Here is a 21,723-nt window from a genome sequence, read left to right as displayed (position 1 = left end):
TTCTTGAGCTTGCCCTCCCGGCCCTTGATGGCCACCTCGCGAGCCTTCATGCCTTCTTCTTGCTCCTGGCGAAGACGAACCTCCTTCACGAGCTGGTCCCGCAGGCCTTGCAGCTCGTCCTCCAGCGCCTTGCAACGATCGCGGACTTCAACCACCTCCCCCAGGGCTGCGTCACGAGCAGCCTTCGTCTCAAGGATGGCCTGCCTCTCCCCGTCACAGGCCGTCGAGGCTTGAACCAGCGCCGCCCGGATCGAGGCGTCGGAGAGAATCCATCCTGAAGCCAGCTCCAAGCGCCCGGCCACCAGGCAAGGGTCGGCGCCAAGAAGATCCTGCCGCAGCCGGTCCAGTCCAGCAACAGCACGCTCCAGGACGGCAGGAGGAGTTGGAGAAACAACAATCAGCGGAATGGGGGAAGAAGGCGGCGACGGCAAGACCACAGCGTCCTGAGGAGGAGCCCGCTGCGCCCCAGCGGCCGTGGTGGCAGCAGCGGGCAAAGGCACCACAAGAGTCGCTTGGGCCATGGGGGCTGAGCTCGCCCCAGCCAGCTCGGCTAGGCCTCGCGAGGACGACCGGGCAGGAGAAGCCCGCGCGCCGCGGTCACCCTCCTCCACAGGCGGAGGCGCTGCCGTGGATGGAGCCTCAGGAGCCCCCTTCGGCTTCTTCGCCGCGGGCACCAGCCTATTCAAGAGATGCGAACGTCAAGCCTCGGCAGCGGAACAAGAAATAAAGACAAGGGTCAAGCACTTACGGGTCATCGCCGGTGAGCTTAGGCAGCCTCCGGCCAAACTTGAAGCCTGACAGCCGGCTGGAAGGGTCAACCTCGGAAGCAGAAGGCGCATCTGCAGACTGCCTCGGGGCAGGGGCAGACCCGCGGGAGATCAGCCCGGTCCTGTCCTTCTTCGGGATCAGGGGCAAGCTCCCGCCGTCCTGCTCGTCTCCATCCTCGTCATCATCGCTCGAAGAAAGGCGGAGATTGCGGGGCCTGCGCCGGGGGAGGGGAGCCCTCGACTCTCCGTCGGTCGCCTCGGAGTCAGGCCCCTTTTCCCGCTCCTCTTCGTCCTCCTCCTTGCTGGAGTCGCCGGAGGGCACGTCCACCAGTCCCTCGGAAGCCGCCACGGGCACGAGCCCATCCCCGTTAAAAGCGGGCATGGACTCCACCACCTGCTCCCAGTCGTCGCGAAGGAACAAGGGCTTGGGAGCGCCCTCCAACCTTGCCACCTCACCCCCGACCAGAGATTGGAGGACCGTGGCCAAATCTTCGCCGCCCAAGGCCGCGGGGCTCGGATGAGGCCTCCACATCGGAGGTGAGTACTGCTGGAGTGGAGCCAGCTGGAGCTGCAGGAACTCCCTCAGCAGCAACGCACCGGTCAACTTCGCCGCCGCCGTGCTGACCGGCCTCAGGTCCGCGTCCATCTTCTCCAACACCAGTTTCGCGCGGGGGTCTGTGAGCTCCGGTCGGCACCAGTCGCCGGAGCTCGCGGGCTGCTCTACGGGCAAGATCAGCCGAGGGTGGATGCGCCCGGCATCTACCAAGACCCACTTGCTCCTGAAGCCCTCAATCCTCTTCCCGGGATTCGAGATGGCAAGGGTGCCGCCATACGCGACGAAGCTCGCGCACGCGGAAGGAGAACCACGAGAGACCCGGAGGGAGAAGTAGTGGCGCAGCAAGGCCACCGAGGGCTGCACCCCTACGTGAGCCTCGCAGTAATAAGCGAAGATCGCCAGGAGAAGGACGGAGTTGGGGTGGAGATGCAGAGCCTGCAAGTTGTAATGGCGGAGGACAGAGAAGAAAAACTCGGAGAAGGGAGGCACCAGGCCTGCGGCAATGGAGCTTACAAAGAGAGGATAAAAGGTGCTCCCTTGGCCCTCAGGGGTGGCGGAGCCAGCCTTGAACACCCGCGCCCCGTCGATGCCCTGCGCCGCCGCCATCCGGCGCAGCCGGGCAAGGCCCGCCTCGGACACGCTCGGCAAGTCCAGAGCGGGCGAGTACCAAGCTTCGGCCGGAGACTGACGAGGCGCCATGGCTTCCTAGGTCACGCAGCCGGAGTAGATCTGGAAATTTGGAGGAAGAAAGGGGAGGCGCAAGAAAGGGGATCTGAGCAGCAACCGGAGAAAGCAAAAGGCAAAGTCTGGGCAGATGCCGCTCCTTTATCAACCTGTGCGGTTGCTGAAGCACTTGCATCCAATCAACCGCCACGCGGCGCCCAAGGCCGCAGGCTGTTAGGGCCCGCGGCGCTTCGCCCTTGCCCTTTCGCCTCTCAGCACGGCCAAGTCCGGGCGTGCCTTGGGCCCGGGGGCTACTGTCGGTGTTCTGGGAACGGGGGTCCCCAGACTTGCCTGCCTGCGGCCTGCGGCGTGGCTCAAAGGGGGCCCAGCACGGCCCATCTCCATCAACACAAGACTCAAGACCCTCGCGAGGGGCCAAGCCTCGCGGGGCGGACGACACGGAGCTTCCTCAGGCACGGCCTCATCAGGCTGGCTCATGAGGACGCGGAGAGATCAAGGCGGGGTACCTCACGAGGAGCCCGTGACGCAAGCCATGACGACTCAAGGCGCCAGGCGGGTGCCAGCCCGCGCAGCATCCTCCTTTCCTCTTTGGTGCAAAGGGGGCAGGCGCAGCCGCGGAGTACCGAGGCGTCAGGCAAAGGTTGCCATTTCGGTGCAACGAGACCAAGACCAGGAGGATTACGAGACGGAGGTCACCGTGGAGCCCAAGACGGTGTCATCACCAGAGCTTTACACAGGCGAAGACTACTTTTGCCAGGATAGCTGATACTTGCTGTCCCCATTCAAATTAGCCCGCCATTGTTGGCTCCCTTCCTGCTTGATATTTGCGAAGAGGACCAGGGCCTCTATAAATAGGACCAGCCACCCACATAACAAGGGGGCGGCGAGTGAGAGGAAGGCAGTGAGTGAGTGAGAGAGAGAGAGAGAGAAAAGGGCGGCTGAACTCCTCCTAACAGTTCATCGCCCCAGCCAAGAGCAGACCCTCGCGAGGCTGTTCTTCCGTGTATTGTTCATCATCATCAGCCCCAAGAGGCAATCCACACACCACACACTGGAGTAGGGTATTACACCACAACGGTGGCCCGAACCTGTATAAACCTTGTGTATCTTGTGCAGTTCTTTCAGTAGTCTATATCTTTGCGAGACGGAGAGGTAGAAGGCGTAATCTCCGCGTGCACCCCAGAGTTTGAACCTTAAGGGTCTGCCGGAACCCGAAATCCGACAAAACCGGAGGGTTTTTGTCCGTAGGACAGCTTCATCAACTCCATATACAACAATCATACCATAGGCTAGCTTCTAGGGTTTAACCTCCTTGATCTCGTGGTAGATCTACTCTTGTACTACCCATATCATCAATATTAATCAAGCAGGACGTAGGGTTTTACCTCCATCAAGAGGGCCCGAACCTGGGTAAAACATCGTGTTCCCTGCCTCCTGTTACCATCCAGCCTAGATGCACAGTTCGGGACCTACTACCCGAGATCCGCCGGTTTTGACACCGACAATGATGTTGCCTCCTTAAAAGTTAAGGGGGAAATAATTTTTAAAGCTCTTCTTAAGAATAAAATTGCTCGTTCCAACTTCATGGAAATCATATCTATTGCTATTGAGGGCGAGAAATATATTGATGAGTTGGAATCTTTTCTTGAGGAGCATGAGGTCACCATTGATAAAATGGAAGGTCATGAGCCTGATTACGCTAATGAGATTGCGGACCTCTCTCAAGCTCTTGAACTTGAACAAACCACCAAGGAATCTCTTGAGGAGACTTTTGCTCTAGAGTTATCTAGAGTGAAGGAATCTCATGATAGAGCTCTTGAGGTGGCCAATGTTTTTGAAACTAAAAATGCTAACCTTGAAGTTGCTCATGTTGGACTCCTTGAGGATTTTGAGCACCTCAAAAATGGCTCAAGGGTCATCAAGGGTGAGCTCATCAAACTCACCGAGTCTCATGCTCAACTTGAAGCTTCTTATTTAAAAGAGCTTGCCAGGTTGCCTTCTCCTCTTGTTGTTAATGATGATGCTTGTGCTACTAACTCTATTTCTTGTGAAGCATCCATTTTAAAGGAGAATGTTGAGCTAAGGGCTCAACTTGAGTTTCTATCTAGCAATTATGGGAAATTGGAAGAAAGTCATGAAAAGCTTTCTAGCTCTCATGATGATCTTCTTGTATCCCATAATGTGCTAAAAATAGCTCATGAGGCTATGATTGCTAAGGTAACATCTAGTGAGCCTCATGTGGACATTAGCACTACTTTTAGTCAAAATGCTACATTGCCTTGTGCTAGTCCTCGTAATTCGTCTATGCATAACATTGGTACATCTTGTGATGAATTGCTTTCCTTGCCTTGTTGCTCTAATGATGAAGCTTATACTTCCTCTAGTACTTGTGTTGAGACTAACCATGTTGAGGAAATAAAAGAGCTCAAGGCCCAAGTCACTTCTTTGAAGAAAGACTTGGAAAAGTGTCATGAAGGGAAATCCACACTCAACAATATCTTGAGTTTGCAAAAATCCCCCAATGACAAAGGTGGACTTGGATTCAACTCCAACAAGAAGAAGAAGTCCAAGATGAACAAGAAGAAGGGCCAAGAACATGTCAAGAATTTGGCCAAGATTATTTGCTTCAAGTGCAAAATTGAAGGGCACCATGTTAGATCTTGCCCATTAAAGAATAAGGCCATGAGTGACAAGCAACAAGGGAAGCGGCTACAAGTGCATTCTCATGCTCAACCTCAAGTTGAAGAAAGGCCTCTTCTCAAGAAGACTCGAGCTAATGCTTCTCAAGTTGAGAAATCAAGTGAGAATAAAGTGAAGAGTAGACGTTGCTACCTATGTCGTGAAAAAGGTCATGTCGCTTCTTCATGCACGAATGGTACCTTATCCAACCCTATTCTAATTGATGATATCTATTCTCTTGGGAAGGATAAGGTTGGCAATGTGTTTGCCAAATTTGTTGGTACTCAAAGTGGTGTCAAGAAAAGAACCATTTGGGTAGCCAAGCCTATTGTGACTAACCTCTTAGGACCCAACTTGGTTGGGGACCAACTAGCTTATACTTGATCAATAGGTGTTGATGGAGGTCATTGGAGACTTGGCTACATTATGAAGAATTAAGGGGACTTCATCATTCTTATTGTCTCAAGCCAAGTCAATTGGGTTATCAAGTTTTTATCTTATATCCAATGTGCCTCCTTGCGGTAACTTGTACTTAAATTGTTTACATTGAAAGTTACTTGCCCCTTTGCATGTTTTGGTTTTGTTCCTTGCATGTGTTTGTATGTGTTGTGTCTCCAAATTGCTTATCTTGAGTAATCAAGCTTATGTATGTCGGTTTGCACTTCATGTACATGTGTGTCGTACGTTGAGCCTTTGTGCATCTTGTTTGTATCTTAGTTGGCTCTTGTGAGAGATTAATGGAATATCCCATTATGGGGGAGTGATGTGCTTTGTGCACCTCACAATCCTATAAATGTGTGTACATGAGTAATACCATCTAGTATTGATATTTCAAGATTATCTAGTCGCTATGTGGTATGTCTTCTCATGAGAAATTCAAATTCTAAATAGTCCATTAATTATCTCTTGTTGGATTATCTTATTTCCTCTTGTTAAGTTTTTATTGGTATAACATTATTGGGGAGTAATATGCTATGTGCATATTACAAGCCTAGAAAATGTGTACATTTGAGATATTGTCACCTAGAGTTGATATTGTAAATTATCTTGTTCCTAGGTGGCATAGCTCTACAAATTACAATTTTCCTTTTTTTTGGTGTGAAGATGATGTCATATATCCTTGCTATCTACCATCGGGAATTATTTCCATTTACTTCTTTTCTTTTGACAATTGGTACTCACTTTTGTGGTAGAATTTATTGATCATCTTTACATTGGCTTTTGCTTTTTATTTGCCTTTTTCTCTTGCCAAGGATTGTATGAACTCCCTTTGTCGTCCATACCACTTGTGGATCTTGTTTATTTCTTGACCTTGTCTAGTGTTTTCTAGATATAGTGAAAGTGGTGATCCCACCTTGTGCATTTTGTATTCGAATGCAAATTCTCTATAATGCACTAGTCTTGGGGGAGCTATCCTATTCTCTATAAAACACACATCTTGTGATCCTTATCAAGTGTGTGTTTGTGGAAGGCAAGCCGTTTCTTTTGGTTCTTTGTTCCATTATGAAACTTTGTAGAGGGCTTGGTTTGTTTGGAACCATTCTCTCTTTTGGGAGTTTGACATCTTTATTTTTGTGTGTATCAATGGATACCTCATTCCTTGATGTATCTTTCAATTGATATCTTTCAAGTGATGAGTTATTAATTTGGTATCTTTTCTTCTCTTGGTATTTCTTTGTCATTTGGTATCGGTTCTTGAAAGTCTTGAGCATGCATATTAACTTCGTGTAGTATCTTTGGCATGCTTTCTTTCTTTGACCCAATATATAGGGGAAACTCCACCAAGTCTCAATTTCGATGAGATGTGCATGAAATTCATTTTTTTATCTATATGCACATTTTTATATGGAGTTTGTCCTATGTATTGTTGGTTCTCTAACTCTTTGGTACCAATGAGTTTGGGTACCATTTTGTTTGTGTTGTTGTTATAGGAACAATTGGAGATACATTGGATGCTCGGCTCACTCACAAGGAAGGTTTTGTCATCATGTGCTTATTGGAGTCGAGCTAGGATGATCAATGAACTACTATCTACCTTCAATTGGTATCTACCACATCCTTCCAATGTTAACTCGGTAACAAGTATCTTCATATTCTTCATGCACACATTTCTTGCATCAACCTTGTGTAGGTTGTATCATGGCATGTTATTCATTCATTCTTGTGATACTTATTCCCTTTCTCAAAGCATCCCAACAATGATCTCTTGTTGCTAGTTGTGATGTCTTTGATGGGTGTGTGGTAGGAATTCATTTATATACTATAAGACCATATCTAGCCATGTTCTATGCTTCCAAGCAAATATCTTATTGGTATATGTATGACTTCCTTTTGGATATCTTGTTCCTTCGTGTTGTAACTATTTCGGGTGTACATCCTTCTTTGTAGATATATATATCATCATGATTTCGTCTACCTAGAATCTTATACACTTGAGAGAAGTTGCATATCTAGATGATATCCTTTCTTTCACGTCCACCTTGTCTTTCTTATGTTATTTCTTTGGTGGCTCCATGAAAGCTTTTGCCTTGAGTGTGCGTCTTCTATTGTTGCATCTTGATGCAGTCTTGTGTGATGAAGATTATTTTTCTCATGCTTATCTTTACGAGGTTTTTGCCATCTTAATTGGCATCCCTCGTCTTGATGAGCCTTTCATCTTCTATCTTCACCGCGGGTTGTCACAAGCATAGGTTCTCTATATGCTTATTAGTAAACTTGTGACCCCCTTTTGCTAGTTGTGTGTGGGAATGACATGCCTTGCACCATGTATCTCATTAATTCAAGACTATATTGATGCTTAATGCTCATCCATACATTAGTCTTCTCAAGTGCATTGCCTTGACTCACACACATCATTTTGGTTGAGCCCATTCTTAAGTTGCATCTTTTACTTGTTGCTCAACCATGTGTTTGTTGCGAGTACTAGGCTTGGTTTCCTATATGCTCACTTGCACTTGTTGTAAGTTTCTATTGATTTTGGGGGAGCTATGATCCTATTTTGTGCACTTTGTATCCAAATACAAATATTCTTATGTGTGCACAAATCATGGGGAGCCTCTCTAGTTTCTTTAGAACACTCCTATGCTCATATCATAATATCCTTTTTTTCTTGTGGCTCGTAGGATCTTTGGTCTAGTTGGTTCAGTTGATATCCTTTGATTGCTTGCTTCAATTGGTATCTTCTAATCGATTGATTGCTTGCGTCTCTCTTTGTTATGTCCTTGTGGCATATCTTCCTTTAGCAATCTTGGTGCCTCAATATAGTTAGTCTTCCTCCAAGTATTACCGTTGGATATGTGTATTGCATTCCACTCTCTTGTTGAGAAATACACAATTTATATTGGCCTTCCAAGCTTTTCGCCCATTTGGGCAATCGATGCCAATGGGGGAGAAGTTTCAGAGAGTTTTGTGGAGAAGTCTTCAGAGTTATCTCCTTGCTTTGGTTTTGTTCCTAAGCATTTGCATCTCATATGCATGCATTATTGGTTGTTGCATTGCTTGGTGATGCATAATTCCTTGTATAAACTCTCTAGAAAGTGATTGTCATCAATTACCAAAATGGGGGAGATTGAAAGAACATGCGGTTCCCCCATGTTTGCTTTTGGTAATTGATGAAAATCTCTATGGACTAATGGTTGCCTTGAGCTATATTTGAAGGTTTTTTCCATAGGCTTTTCTTGGAGTACATGTGTTGGTTTCAAGGAGAGTTTGTGTGTCAGGACCCCGATTCCAAATCACATCGATCTAGCCAGTAACTCCTCATATCACATTGCGGCCTCACGCACGGTATCCCCACGGGTGTCGCCTTACCATGCCCGGGACCATTTGTGCATTTTGGCTTACGTATATGATAGTGTTGCTAGCATCCATATGACAGAGAACCCGGGCCGACATGGCTAGTCATGAACCCAAAGCGGCACAGACCTATGGGGACAGGCATACATGAATCACATCGAGCATGTCGGTCATCAGCGTGTGAATCTGGGCTGTAGCACTGGGCTAATAGGAATCCGGGGAACCCGGGCTGTAGCAGGCTAGGCAGGACTCCGGAAGTCACCGCGTGACATTTCCCCGAAGGGACAGACATAGGAACGAAGTGAAACACATGCCGGCCAGTCAAGTGTCCTGAGCAGTAGTGCTGGGCTAGCAGGACTCCGGTGAACCGGGCTGGAGCGGACTACTATGGCTCAAGCAGCACTAGACTACATTTCCCCATAAGAGAGGCTGCCAAGGATAAACAACTAGATTGTCGGATCCCACATATACCAAGCATTTCAATCATACACACAATATGCTCGATATGTGCAAATACAACATGGCATCACAACAAAACTCTACAACTCAAGTACTTTATTTAAAGGCTCCAGAGAGCCATACATTGTTCATACAGGTAGGGGTCACATGACCCGACACTCAAGTCATACAAGCATACAAGCACATGCGGAAGCAAATAGTCTGAGTACAGCCACTAGAAAGCAAGAAGGCTTCTCAAAGCCTGTCTATCTACATAGGGCCCTCCATGGCCAGGGTCACCACCTGGGTGGCAAGTCACTCATCGACGTCGAGATCTACATAAAACCCATCGGAGGGGGCGGTGTTGTCGTCTAAAAACAGTAATTAAGCAAACATGAGTACAAAGGTACTCAGCAAGTCTTACATCAGAACCTACTATACATGCTCATTGTCAAGAAGGTGGTGGGGTTATTGCAGCAAGCCAGCTTTGACTCTTGGCTAAGCTATCCTACGGGACACCGCTAGTAAAATAGTTTTCGCACACGAGTCCACTAATCACCAACACAATACTCCATCGGGGATCCTCCCTCGTCATCCTAGGAGAGAGCCATCCTCAGTTCTCACACTTATCTTGAGTCTTTGAGTGGTAACCATTAACTTGTCTATGAACTGTACAGGCAACCAAGTAGTCCTTTACCGCGGACGCGACTATTCGAATAGTTTTATACCCTGCAGGGGTGTACTTCGTCACACATGTTTCCACCACTTAGCGTCTGCACACGACATGTGCTCGGCAGACTTCAAGCGAAAGCCGACGTGGGTGTAGACCACGACCTGACTAACCACACAAGTCTCTAGTCCAGGTTTATCGCCTATTCAGGTTCCATCCACAAGGAGATCCGGTCGGGGTGTCCTCAACGGCCCCAAACAATGTGTGCAGGGTTCCCGAGACACCAAACGGGCAACTTGGTACACTGTGCCACGGTGTATCTACCGCATCATAGCCAACCCCTAGGGTCAGCTCTACGCACGGCCGCCAACACATAACCTACAAACACCAGAAACTAGTTGCAACTCCTGGACAGAGGACGAGAGGGGTCAGTAAGTCGAGCGGGGTCATATTTCAGGGCCCAATGTGTGGTAGTAGCTGAATCTTAAATCACGCATACCGATCTCATTTCTTATGGACGGCCTCAATGAAACAACCCACCATGTACTCCTACATGGCCTCTCATCGATACCTTTACCAAATCATGTTCAACTCACCATTCACATTACCGTTAGAATCATTTCACTCTAGCCCATCACCCAGATGAACCAGACCTGACACAACTCTAAGCATAGCAGGCATAGCAAGGTAGGAAACACAAACATGGCTCAATCAACTCCTACACATGCTAGTGGGTTTCATCTAGTTACAGTGGCAATGACAAGTCATGCAGAGGATAAGGGTTCAACTACCGCAGCACACAGCAGTTTGAAACGTTGTTGTCTTAATGTAGTAAATGAGAGCAGAGGCGAGAACATGGGATTGTATCGATATGATCAATGGGGCTTGTTGCCTGATGGAGTGGTGGTAGGGTACTGCCCTTCAGTTGGATACTCGGACATATCCTCGGAGGCGGAACCTACCACGAAGGACACACAGAACATAATCAACACATGACAATATGCAACAATATGATGCATGCTATGACATGGCAAAATGATGTGTCCTGCCTAATGCAATGTGAAACAAGTTGAAATGGGTCCATTTGAATCAAAGATTCAAATGAAGGTTAAAGTTCTTATGCATAATAAGTGTATTAGCTTGTTTCACCTAAAAAGCAATGCTAAAGTAGTTTGTCATGCATGAAACCATTATAGATGGATAGATTGAATTTTTCTAATCATTTTTCACATATAAATTGTTTGATTTGGACCTATGGTTGATTTTCTATGATTTTTAGAAGTTTTGTCTATTTTCTGGAATTTCCTATATAAAAATAAATCCACAACATGAATAATTGCGTCAGCACTGCGTCACTATGACGTCAGTGAGTCAAAGGTGCCAGGGCCAGTCAAACCTGCTGGTGAGCCCTGTCTGTCAGTGTCTCAGCTAACTAACAGAATTAAGTTAATACTAACTAACTGTTAGTGGGGCCTAGGCCCACATGTCAGTGACCTAAACTAACCAAAATTAGTTAGCACTAATCCTAAACTAATTAATAGGTCAGCCCCACCTGTCATAGGCTCAGGGGGAAAGTCAACTTGGGCCCACACGGGTCAGACGTGGTCAACTCGCCAGTCAGCGGGTCAAAGCCCGCCGGCGTTTAGCCGCCGGCGAGGCCAGACGCGGCGGCGTGTTGCGGGATTTGCCCACAGGGCTCCATTTGCTGCGCGGAGAGCAGCTACAGGCAGCTGGTGCTCACCCGCATCCAGCCGTGGTGATGGCTTGGCCGGGGAGTGGCCGGAGCATCGCCGACGACGAGCTTGGCGGAGGCCGAAGCTCGGGTCAGCTCGTGCGCGTGGCTGCAGTGGCCTAGGCGGCGTGGCGCTAGCACCTACAGCCTCTACGCGGCGCGGGGAGTGTGATGGGCACAAGCCCGTGACCAAATGGTCACCGGAGTAGCGCTGATGACGTGGTCAGGCGGCGGCACGTTCGGGCACAAGAGACGCGGCGTCTATGGTATTCTAGGGGCGAAACGGAAAGCACGGGGAGGTTCAGCAGCTCACAGGGAAGCCGCAGGGACGGTCAGCGTGCTCGGGGAAGGCTCGGTGCGGTCGGAATGGCGACGGCGATCTGGGGCGGCCCGAGGTTGAAGACGACAGCGGCGGGGACGATGCAGGAGCTCCGGCATCATGCGGCTTGGCTAGTCGACGTAGTCGACGACGGCGAACCGTCCGGACACGGTGAGAGGGCGCAGGGACGGCGTTGGACGCGGCTGCGGCGAGCAGCGGCGACGGTGACGTCTCGGGCGATGTCGGGGAGGGCGAGAGAGAGGAGCCAGAGGGGAGAGCAAGTGTCTGCGAGGTCGGGGAGAGAGAGGGGGTTCATCCCACATCGACAGCTCGACGAGGGGAGAAGCGAGGCGGCGGGCAGCTACGTGGCACTCATGCTGTGCTCGCCGTCGAGCAACTGTTTGCCTGACTGGCCAAGCCAAGAAGCTCGCTGGAGAGGTGGCTGGGCTGGGCCGGCAGGTGGGCCTGCTGGGTGGCGCCAGGTAAGCCTTTGTCTTTCTCTCTTTTCCTGTTTTGTTTTCTTTTTCTATTTTTCTATAACTTTAGGGCTTTATTAAAAATACTTAGGCACTTACTAAAATCCTGAAAATAATTGTGGGCTCTGCTGGGATTATTCCTAGCAGCCCTCACTTAAATCCAGAATTATTTGGGCATTTAAAATATTTTATAGCATTTAAATGCCCAAATTCAAGTACTTATGATTTAATTCGAAAAATCCAGAATGTCCTAGAAAATAGTGCACCATTTTTGCCAGGGGTTTCAACCCAATCCAGAAATGATGAACATTTTGTGAAGGGCATTTTGGGTTGATTGAAAATAATTTTAGTAAACCCTAGTAGTTTCCAGGGGGGTGCTGGGGGTTCTGTCATCCCCATTTCAAGTTTCTGTAAAAGTAGACATGATGCAACACTCTAATGCATGAACCAGCTTGGGTGTGACAACTCACCCCCACTCAAAACAATCTCGTCCCGAGATTTAGGATCCTCTGGGAAGAAGGTGGGGTACTCGAGTCGAAGACGATCCTCCCTTTCCCAGCTGGCTTCTTTCTCAGAATGGTGTGACCATTTGTCGGAGTAAATAGCCATGGGTAGCCTAGCCGGCTTCCCCTAGCCCTTCTGAAAAAATTACGAGCCCATCCGGCTCTCAAGAATCCAAGATGCGGGGCCGCCTTCTCCTTGCCGGCTGACTCCCAGGCCGGCTATCGGAAGGCGGCCCGACTTTAGCCCTCGTGAAGAAAGCCACGGGAGGGCCGGCTTTGAGAAGCCGGCCGCGAGAAGGCCGACTCCAAGAAGCCGGCTCCCACAAAGTGGTCAAGACCTTACCCTCCAAGTTCGCATCCCCTTAACGGCGATGTGACTGGGTGTGGCTACAGTGAAGCCGTCCGGCACGGCACTGTCGCCACGTTGGCCCTGATGTCATCCACGATGTACTACCAGAACGACCCACGAGCGGTGGGCCCCTTTGGGCAGAGAGACACCCGAAGGCGGCCGTGCACCCCCCAGTCGGCGCAAGACAAGCCGGCTCTCCCCAGCCGGCCAGCAGCCTCCCTTGAAGGAGACGCCCCATTAAGGAGATAAGACGCGGTGAGGCTACAGTGATCACCCGCCGGACGGCAGCACTGTAGCCACGCCTACCTCGACGAGGCCCTCGTAACCAGGATTGAGCAACAGTAACCCGCCCCGACCAGGCCCTGGATGGTGGGGCCTGACTGTCGGCCAGCAGCCGGCAGCCGGCGGGACCCACCCGCCGGCGGGCCCCAGCAGTCGGCGCAGAAGCCGGCGAACGTAGTCACAAACGGCTGGGCCCCGTGCCCAGCCGGATTACCATTGTACCCCCCGGGGGTAGGCCTATATAAACCCCCCGGGGCACCCATGCAAAGGGTTGATTCCAGCTAGTTCTAGACACCACGCAAGGAGAAGGAGAGAGCAAGCCGAGCCATTCTTCCTCCTCCCACCAAACAGCTCAAGGAGCATTGCGTAGCTACTTGTTCATCTAGTGATCATGCGGAGACCCCGCAGAGCAGCAGTAGGGGTGTTATCTCCACGGAGAGCCCCGAAGCTGGGTAAGATTCGCCGGCGTGCATGTCTTCGCCTCATCCTGTTTCCAGGCACCGGCGATGTTTTACTGGCTCCCACAATGATAAGCCACCCGTTGGCATATGTCGAACCTACCACCCGACATTTGGCGCCCACCGTGGGGCCAGGTGCACCGTCGTCCGGAGACCTGTTCTAGACGGGAACCCTCTTCCTCCCCTGCGAGCGTAGCTAGCCCGGCATGCCCGATGGCGCTTGCCACGACGCGCTGCAAGGCGTCACCAACATCTGCGCGGCAAGCAGCCTCGCCGATCTCCTCGACAAGACCCTCATCTCCGACGAGCTCGCCTCCGATGCGGGCACCGACCACCTCGTCAACCTCCTCGGCCGGCTCATGTCTCCGGCGAGCCTGCTGTGGACTTGGAGTCGGTTGGCTCCACCGACCCGATGCCTGTCGACTCCGACACGGCCTCACTCGACACCTTCCCCACCAACGTCATGATCTACAACGACCCACTTCCCCAGACAGATGGCTGCGACGCTGTCACCACCGAGGTGATGGTCATCGGCCACGGCGGCGCTGCTGACGAGTGCGCCCACGACGCCCCGCACGCGGCGGTCCACGACTTGTCCGTCCCACTCCCGGCTGATGCCGACGACGAAGCACTGGAGGCGCGCCACCTCGCTCTCCTCGCGGAGGGCCGGAGGCTGGCCTCCATAAGACGCCTCACTGAGGCCCTTCAGCGCGAAGCCGACCGCGTCGCCTTTGGCGCGCCGGCTCCAGGCGGGCCGAGCCGGGCCGGTGTTGTCAGGCAGCGCGGCGCTGTCATCGCCGACACGCTGGGGGTCGACCGCCCAGTCTATGCCACTCCCTCGAGAACCTGTGTGCTGGCCAGACGGATTGGGGGTCGAAGAACTTCGCCACATGACCAGACGCATCCAGCAGCTAATTGATGCGGCCGCGCGGCGGCACGAAGCCGACGCCCGCGCGGAAAGCCCCCCCTCCCCCCCCCCCCCCCGCGCCGAGATCACGGCGCGACGTCCCGGACGCCGACTACGGGCAACACCCGCGCACGCCGCGAGAAAGAGCCGGCTACCAGCCGAAGCCGGACCCGAATCTCCATCGAGCGAGACGCAGAAGGCCATCCCCGAGCCGTGGAATGGCGGGGCAACCCGCCTCCGCCTCGGCCCCGTGGAGAGACATATCCCACCCCGCCGCCTGTGGCGCATCCGACTCTTAGCGGCCGACTAGGTCGCCGCGAAGGAGTCGGCGAGAACGACGCCCGCCATCGGATCGACCGCCTGGCGCGATCCCTGGCCCCCGCATCCGCGACGAGCCTTTCCCCAAAGGGTTCTCGCTCCCGAGAGACACGCCCAGGTTAAACGGCTCCGTGAAGCCGGAAGATTGGTTGATCGACTACTCCACGGCGGTTAGCATAGCCAACGGCAACAGGCGCGTTGCCGTGAAGTACGTGCCCCTCATGCTGCAAGGCATGGCGCGGACCTGGCTCAACAGTCTCAAGCCCTTCAGCATCAACGGATGGCTAGATTTCACGGAAGCTTTCGTTCGCAACTTCACCAGCACCTACAAGCGGGCTCCCAAGCCCAGACAGCTCTCCTTTTGCGTACAAGGCCCCGCTGAGTCCACCCGTGACTACCTCACGCGTTGGGCCGAGCTCCGCAACTCTTGCGAGGGGGTGCACGAGGTGCAAGCCATAGAATACTTCACTGCCGGGTGCCGAGAAGGCGCCCTCCTCAAGCACAAGCTTCTCTGCGACGAGCCGACTACCCTCGACGAACTTCTGTACATAGCGGACAAGTACGCCACCGCCGACTCCTCGATGAAGATTGAGCTCCGGGTAGACGCGTCCGGGAAAGTACTCAACCCGGCGCCCAAGACGCCGGCTGGGGATTCCGGCCGACGCCCACACCCGAACGATCACAAGCACAAGGGCCCCGCGCCGCCTCCCGCCAGTCGGCAGGTGGCCACAGTCGAAGACGTGCCGCCCAAAGGGCGGCCCGCGCCCAAGAAACCCAAGGGCGGCCGGCCGGCTGCCACTTCTCCTACGAGCAAACTCTCGACGCCCCGTGCAAATTCCACAGCGGCGCGAAACCATCCAACCACACAACCCGGAAGTGCCATTGGCTCACCCGAATCTCCAAGGGCGAAGGGCTCGCGCCGCCTCCGCCTGCCGGCCCGCCGCCTCCGGCTCCACCCCCGCCGGCCGCTCGGCCCACAGTCGGAGCCGTGCATGACGAGTTCCCCGACGAGCATGCAGCCTATATCGTCTTTACAAGCTAGCCCGAAGACCGGTGCGGCAAACACCGAGAGCACCAGGAAGTCAGCATGGTCGCTGCCAACCCCGCCGAGCACATGCATTGGTTAGAAAAACCTATCAGCTGGAGCCGGGCCGACCACCCAGAGGTGATGCCGTCTCCCGGCTCTTATGCGTTGGTTCTGGATGCCACCCTTGCAACGGACAGACGCGCCGCCCGCTTCTCCCGTGTGTTGATAGACGGCGGGAGCAGCATCAACATCTTGTACCGTGACACCCTGGAGAAGCTGAATGTCAAGACGAAGCAACTCGTGCCTACTCGGACAGTATTCCATGGCATCGTACCCGGCTTGTCCTGCGCCCCCATTGGCAAGATCAAGATTGATGTACTCTTTGGGGGCAAGGAGCATTTCCGCCGGGAAGCGATCTGGTTTGAAGTGGTGGACCTGGAGAGCCCCTACCATGCGTTGCTTGGCCGACCTGCCTTGGCCAGGTTCATGGCGGTTCCCCACTATGCATACCTCAAGATGAAGATGCTGAGCGCCAAGGGCATCATCACCATAGACGGAGATTACAAGAAGTCCTCCGAGTGCGCTGCCGCTAGCAGCCGGCTGGCCGAGTCCCTTGTGATTGCCGAAGAAAAGAAGATGTTGGACCGGGTCGTGGCCATGGCCGGCAAGCAGTCGGCCCTGTCCCTCGATCCCAAGGAGTATGATGCCCAAGGATCTTTCCAGCCGGCCAAAGAGACCAAGAAGATACTTCTTGACCCCGAGCACCCCGAGAGGTTTGCCGTCGTCTGGGCAGGCCTGAACAGCAAATAGGAAGGCGAGCTCACCGATTTCCTCCGTGAGAATCGGGATATCTTCGCATGGTCCCCCAAGGACATGCCGGGTGTTCCGAAGGAATTCGCCGAGCACAAGCTACACGTCCGAGAAGATGCAAAACTAGTCAAACAACCCCTCCGCCGACTGTCGGAGTAAAAAAGAAGGATTGTGGGAGAAGAGATAGCCCGGCTTCTGGCAGCCGGCTTCATTATGGAAGTTTTCTTTCCAGAATGGCTTGCCAACCCGGTCCTCGTGTTAAAGAAGAACAACAAGTGGCGCATGTGCATAGACTACACGAGCCTCAACAAGGCCTGCCCTAAAGATCCCTTTGCCCTGCCAAGGATTGACCAAGTGATAGACTCCACGGCCGGATGCGAGCTGTTGAGTTTCTTGGATGCTTACTCAGGATACCACCAGATAAAGTTAGATCCGGCTGACCGCCTGAAGACCGCCTTCATCACGCCCTTCGGAGCCTTCTGCTACCTGACTATGACATTTGGCATGAGAAATGCCGGTGCCACCTTTCAGCGTTGCATGCAGAAGTGCCTCCTCAAGCAACTTGGCAGAAATGCTCACGTCTACGTAGACGACATTGTGGTGAAGACGGAGAAGCGCGGCACCTTGCTGGAAGACTTCAAAGAAACATTTGAGAACCTGCGCCGATTCCAAGTCAAGCTCAATCCCGAGAAATGCGTGTTCGGAGTGCCAGCCGGCCAACTCCTAGGCTTCCTGGTCTCCGAACGCGGCATCGAGTGCAACCCGGTAAAGATCAAGGCCATTGAGAGAATGGCAATCCCCACCAAGCTGCGGGACGTCCAGAAGTTCACTGGATGCTTGGCTTCCCTGAAGCGCTTCATCAGCCGGCTCGGAGAGAAAGCCCTCCCTCTCTACCGCCTCATGAAGAAGGCCACGCACTTCGAATGGAATGACCAAGCCGACCAAGCTTTTCACGAGTTGAAGAAGATGCTGGCCACACCGCCTGTCCTGGCGGCCCCGACTGAGAAAGAGCCTATGTTCCTCTACATTTCTGCAACCAGCCGGGTGGTCAGCACCGTCATCGTAGTCCAACGCCCAGAGGAGGGCCGAGCCCAGCCGGTCCAGAGACCGGTGTACTATTTGAGCGAGGTACTGTCCGCCTCGAAGCAGAACTACCCGCACTACCAAAAGATGTGTTATGGCGTGTACTTCACCGCCAAGAAGCTGAAGCCCTACTTTCAAGAGCATCCCGTCACGGTTGTATGCACCGCCCCGCTGGCTGAGATCATAGGCAGCCGGGATGCGTCTGGCCGGGTGGCAAAATGGGCCATCGAGCCGGCCCCTTACACGATCTTCTACCAGCCCCGCACCGCCATCAAGTCTCAAGCACTGGCCGACTTCCTCGTTGACTGGGCCGAGACCCAGTACCTGCCGCCGGCTCCCGACTCCACTCATTGGCGCATGCACTTCGACGGGTCCAAGATGCGCACCGGCTTGGGAGCCGGCGTCGTCCTTACCTCTCCCAAGGGCGACAAGCTCAGATACACGCTACAGATTCACTTTGCCGCCTCCAACAATGTAGCCGAGTATGAGGCACTCATACACGGGCTCCGGCTTGCCAAAGAACTCGGCATTCGCCGGATCCTATGTTATGGCGACTCGGACTTGGTGGTCCAGCAATCATCCGGCGACTGGGACGCCAAGGACGCAAACATGGCAAGCTACCGCTTCCTTGTTCAGCAAATCAGTGGGTACTTTGAAGGATGCGAGTTCCTCCACGTACCGCGAGCCGACAACGAGCCGGCCGATGCCCTGGCTCGAATAGGCTCCACTCGGCAAGCAATACCAACCGGCGTCTCTCTACAACGCCTCCTCAAGCCGTCCATCAAGCCGTCTCCAGAGTCCGATTCCATCTTCGTGCCGCCTGACCCCGACGCGGCCGGGTCCGGCTCAAAGAACCAAGCAGGTGACCCGGGGACTTCAACAGTCGGCCCGAGGACTTCAGTAGCCGGCTCGGGGACTCCCGCAGTTACGCCCGACCCGGTGACTGCCACACCCGGCTCGGGGACTGCGGTAGTCGGCCCGAGGACTGCACCAACGCAACAGCCGGCGGCCGACTCTAGCATTTCACGACCCAGCCCGCCCGCCCTGGTCGCAGTAGCCACGTTGGCAATAGAAGAAGTCGCAGCTCCATCATGTGCTCTGTCCATCCTCAACTTCCTAATAAACCAAGATCTGCCGGCTGACGAGACAAAGGCAAGACAAGTCCAACGCCGAGCCGGAGCATACACAATCGTCAACAGAGAGCTCGTCAAACGCAGTGTCACTGGAGTCCTCCAGCGATGCGTCGAGCAAGAGAAGGGCATTGCAATCCTCAGAGACATCCACCAAGGAGAATGCGGCCACCATGCGGCCTCAAGATCACTCGTCGCCAAAGCCTTCCGCCATGGTTTCTTTTGGCCGACTGCTTTGGATGACGCCAAAGAATTGGTTAAACATTGCAAAGGGTGCCAACTCTTCAGCTCCAAGCAACACATGCCGGCTTCAGCACTCAAGACCATTCCCCTCACTTGGCCCTTCGCCGTTTGGGGACTGGACATGGTGGGCCCATTCAAGACGACGCGCGGCGGCATGACACATTTGCTCGTCGCCGTGGACAAATTCACCAAGTGGATCGAGGCAAAACCGATCAAGAAGTTGAATGGGCCGACTGCCGTAACATTCATCGCAGATATAACAACTCGGTACGGCGTGCCACACAGCATCATCACCGACAATGGCACGAATTTTGCCAAGGGAGCCTTGGCACGTTTCTGCGCAACGCAAGGTATCCGGCTGGACTTAGCGTCTGTTGCCCACCCCCAGTCAAACGGCCAGGTTGAGCGAGCCAACGGCCTCATCCTTTCCGGCGTCAAGCCCCAACTGGTCATACCACTGGAGCGTTCAGCCCGCTGTTGGCTCGATGAGCTGCCGGCTGTCCTCTGGAGTCTGCGCACTACTCCAAACAAGTCAACCGGCTTCACTCCTTTCTTCCTCGTGTATGGTGCCGAGGCGGTCATCCCAACCGACATCGAGTTCGACTCGCCTCGGGTAACCATGCACACGGAGGCGGAGGCCAAGGAAGCACGAGAAGACGGCGTCGACCTGTTGGAAGAGGGCCGGCTGTTAGCCCTCAGCCGGTCCGCCATCTACCAGCAGGTCCTGCGCGGCTACCACAGCCGAAAGGTCAGGCCAAGATCTTTCCAAGAGGGCGATCTTGTGCTCCGGCTGATCCAGCGAACAGCCGTCCAACACAAGCTCTCGGCCCCTTGGGAGGGCCCTTTCATCATCAGCGGAGCTTTAGGCAACGACTCCTACTACCTAATCGACGCACAGAAGCCCAAGGCACGCAAGAGAGACGACTCCGGCAAGGAGTCGGAGCGACCATGGAACGCCAACCTCCTCCGAAGATTTTACAGTTGAAATGCAGTATGTATCACGCTAACTTTTGTACTAAGTACGAGACAATAGGCCCCCCGAGGAGAGCTCGGGGACTGCCATCTTTTATCTATGAATGAAGAGTATCATGCTTATGACCTTGTCATTACATTTACTTGTTCCGTCCGGCACCGGGTTTGACTAGTCGGCCCGGGGACTGGCCGACTGGAGTTATATTAGAAGTCCTACCCGCGGTCAGACAAGTAGTGTGCCGACACCCAAGCTTAACTCTTGCCAAAAGTCGCAGTTCGAAGAACCCGCTGTCCGACTGGCGAAAGTTAAAAGCAGGAAAGGATGCCCACACGAAAAATGGCTAGGGACTAACGGACTAATATAACGAAAGCCGGTTTGCCCCCTACCGCCGACCGACTACCAGAGTAGCCGGCCGACCGGCTTCCATTCACTTCACTTCAATCCAAGAAAGCTCAAGTACTTGCCTCCCCAAAAGGGGAAGGCGGCAAAGGAAAAAGCCTAAGGATAAAAAGCATACGTGAAGGGAAACCAAACATACACACGATAATATTTACATAAAAGACCTCCAAGAGGCCAGCATTCAACATAGTTTGGATACACCCCCAGTGGGTGGAACTGCGAAAGCTTAATAAAAATTTTCGGAAGGCAACAAACAGGAAAAAACAAGGACGGCAGATTAAGCCGGCGGGGCGGCTGACGAGCCGGGCAGGTCGGTGGAGACAGCAGTGCCGGCTGGAGGAGTGGCCGGCTGGCGAACCTCGGCATGATCACCGCCTCCCATAGAAGGCGCGCTTGCGCGCGCCTCGTTGCTGGTGGCACGATCAGGCGGAGGCTGGCCGGCTGTTCCACCGGCCGGCTCGACGTCTTCACCTTCCTCTTCTTCGTCGTCTTCGCCTTCGTCGCTAGAGGCGATCTCCTCTGCCGAGTCTTCACCCGCCGCCGGGTTCAGCCCGAACCACTCCTCCGGCTGGGCAATGCCGTCATCATTTATCTCAGGTGCAAAGATGTTGATGTCGGTGCACTCGGCGATCGTTGAAGCGCGCTGAGCAATAGCCGGCCGCACCCCCTCCAGCTCTGCGTCGGCCTCCAGCCGCTAGGTGCACAGTTGGTCCAGTATCAGCCCTGGATACCAAGCTCGGACGAACTCCAACGCCCGCCCAGCTCCAAGCCGGGCCGCCAACGCCTTCCAGGCCTCGAAGCGGCCAACCGCAACCTCCAGCCAGTCGGCTGTCTGGCTCGGGGTGCGGGGAATCGTCTCGCCGAGCCAGAGGGCGGCCAACACCTGCGCTCCGGCACGCTGGAGGCGGCGGAGCATACGATGAGCTGGCTGCGGCCACGCTTGGACCGCCAAGAGCTGCTCCTCAAGTGTCCGATTCACGTCCGGCGGGATGTCGGCCCCTGCCTGACGGCGCGCTTCGCGATGGGCCTCGATGGTTTGGGCGGCGAAGGAGGAGTAGCCGGGGGAGTAATCTGCACAGAGAATAAAAAGCAGCACAAGTCAGAGCAAAAATCAGGTGGCAAGGG

The 21,723-nt window shown here is 53.6% G+C and overlaps 1 pseudogene; it reads left to right on the top strand.

Moving 5' to 3' along the window:
- The first annotated feature begins 17,052 nt into the window (after window positions 1-17,052).
- LOC147961367 (uncharacterized) lies at window positions 17,053-21,245 on the top strand (annotated as a pseudogene).
- Window positions 21,246-21,723: the final 478 nt, after the last annotated feature.

This window comes from Triticum urartu, chromosome 7A (assembly GCF_056163025.1).
Source record: "Triticum urartu cultivar PI428250 chromosome 7A, HENAU_Tu73, whole genome shotgun sequence".
In the NCBI taxonomy this organism is placed as follows: domain Eukaryota; kingdom Viridiplantae; phylum Streptophyta; class Magnoliopsida; order Poales; family Poaceae; genus Triticum; species Triticum urartu.
This window is presented reverse-complemented; position numbering and strand designations above follow the sequence as displayed.